The 2,500-nt window shown below is 51.9% G+C and overlaps 1 protein-coding gene across 1 annotated transcript in view; it reads right to left on the bottom strand.

Moving 5' to 3' along the window:
* Positions 1-2,500, bottom strand: part of LOC127928864 (CUB and sushi domain-containing protein 3) — a gene marked incomplete at its 3' end in the record, with an annotated part of 197,949 nt that overhangs the window by 1,861 nt on the left and 193,588 nt on the right.

Here is a 2,500-nt window from a genome sequence, read left to right as displayed (position 1 = left end):
AGAGAGAGGGAGAGACAGAGAGGGGTCAGAGAGAGAGAGAGGTCATAAGAACATCAGCAACCTCATCTTCCACACAAACCATCCCCTGGCATGGCACTACCCCTTTGTTAAGAGAGGGGGTTAACGAGGGGTGGAAACTCAGGATACTTGACAACGAGGACTCTGGGTCAGCTAATATAAACCTCTATAATGTATATAATATATAATGGTACAGGGTAACCACAAAAGGTTTCAGCTGGACTTTCACCTAATCAAAGAATTAGCCCAGCAGGAGAAGCTCTCCCTTGAGAAAGATACCCCCACCCCGAGCAGGTCAGACAAGACCTCTTCATTATATAACCCCACAGACGAGCCACCACGAGCGGGTCAGACCAAACCTCTTCATTATATAACCCCACAGACGAGCCACCACGAGCGGGTCAGACCAAACCTCTTCATTATATAACCCCACAGACGAGCCACCCCCAGCGGAAAGTCAACCTCCCAGCACAGAGTATTATTCCCTCATTGAAATGAAGGATACATTTACCCAGCTGGAGGTAAGGCAGGTGGAGCTGGAACAGCAGGTGATTACACTCCACAACAACACTCTCTTAACCAGACCCAGAGAGCTGGAGGTGGACAGAGACACATCTGCACTCTAGACAGTGGTCAGACAACTACAACAGGAGAAAGAGCAGGAGAAGAGCAGAGCACTCGAGGAGAGGATCAGACTGCTGGAGGAGAGGTTGAGGGGGACGGAGGAGAGGGTGAGGGAGACGGAGGAGAGGGTGAGGGAGATGGAGGAGAGGGTGAGGGGGACGGAGGAGAGGGTGAGGGGGACGGAGGAGAGGGTGAGGGGGGACGGAGGAGAGGGTGAGGGGACGGAGGAGAGGGTGAGGGGGACGGAGGAGAGGGGAGGGGATGGAGGAGAGGTTGAGGGGGATGGCGTGTGACAGAGAACAACCTACTAGAGAGGTGGACACCCTCTAAAAGCCAGCAGAACAGCACACCTCAGCCCCGACAACAGTCTCGACACCAGAGCATAAATCAAATCATCATAAATCAAATGTATTTATAAAGCCCTTCGTACATCAGCTGATATATCAAAGTGCTGTACAGAAACCCAGCCTAAAACCCCAAACAGCAAGCAATGCAGCTGTAGAAGCACGGTGGCTAGGAAAAACTCCCTAGAAAGACCAGAACCAGAACAGTCCACACCAGACCCTGACCATAGTGTCGACATCACAGCAGAACAGACAAATGAAGAACCCCAAACCCAGGGGATCACACCCCCTCTGAGCCACCCTGATAGCCCTCCTGACAACCCCCCTCTGAGCCACCCTGATAGCCCTCCTGACAACCCCCCTCTGAGCCACCCTGATAGCCCTCCTGACAACCCCCCCACCGACTGAGAACAAACACAAGACACAGATTGTACTCCTTATGGACTCAAATGGAAAATATATACAATATTTTTTCCCCCAAACACAGTGTGTCTAAACTCTGGTGTCCAAACAACCAGCGCGCCTAGACCTTCTGTCTGAGGACCAACTAGGCTCACCCAGCCACATAATAATACACCCAGCGCACCTAGACCTTCTGTCTGAGGACCAACTAGGCTCACCCAGCCACATAATAATACACCCAGCGCACCCTAGACCTTCTGTCTGAGGACCAACTAGGCTCACACAGCCACATAATAATACACCCAGCGCACCCTAGACCTTCTGTCTGAGGACCAACTAGGTTCACCCAGCCACATAATAATACACCCAGCGCACCCTAGACCTTCTGTCTGAGGACCAACTAGGCTCACCCAGCCACATAATAATACACCCAGCGCACCCTAGACCTTCTGTCTGAGGACCAACTAGACTCACCCAGCCACATAATAATACACCCAGCGCACCCTAGACCTTCTGTCTGAGGACCAACTAGGCTCACCCAGCCACATAATAATACACCCAGCGCACCCTAGACCTTCTGTCTGAGGACCAACTAGGCTCACCCAGCCACATAATAATACACCCAGCGCACCCTAGACCTTCTGTCTGAGGACCAACTAGGTTCACCCAGCCACATAATAATACACAGACACAAACGACCTGAGAGCACAGCAGAGAAACATATAGAGTGGCCACAGCACTGAAGGGAGTGATTGAAAAAGCTTCTTCTTACTTTCCCCAACGCACAAGTGGTTATCTCCACCCCACGCTACCACGAAAAGACTTCCACCCTGCTACTATACAGCGGGTAAACGCAAGTATTTCCATATGACTGTGCCTCAAAACCAAATGTTTTCCTGGACATCACCCTGGACTTCAACATCCTCTATGACCAGGTCCACCCCTACAAGGCAGCAGTGCCCACCTTTGCCCGGACTCTAAGGACATCGCTCTCAAATGTAGGCCCAACACTTCACACAGGAGCAACAGATCAATAGATACCCCACGCCCAGACCGGCGATACACTCTCCCAGACCTGCGGGACCCCCTTCCCCCTGGACCTACATATAGAG

The sequence above is a fragment of the Oncorhynchus keta genome, unplaced genomic scaffold (assembly GCF_023373465.1).
Source record: "Oncorhynchus keta strain PuntledgeMale-10-30-2019 unplaced genomic scaffold, Oket_V2 Un_scaffold_4335_pilon_pilon, whole genome shotgun sequence".
Classification (NCBI taxonomy): Eukaryota; Metazoa; Chordata; class Actinopteri; order Salmoniformes; family Salmonidae; genus Oncorhynchus; species Oncorhynchus keta.
Note: the sequence above shows the minus strand (reverse complement) of the source record. Positions and strands in the feature narration are given on the sequence as shown.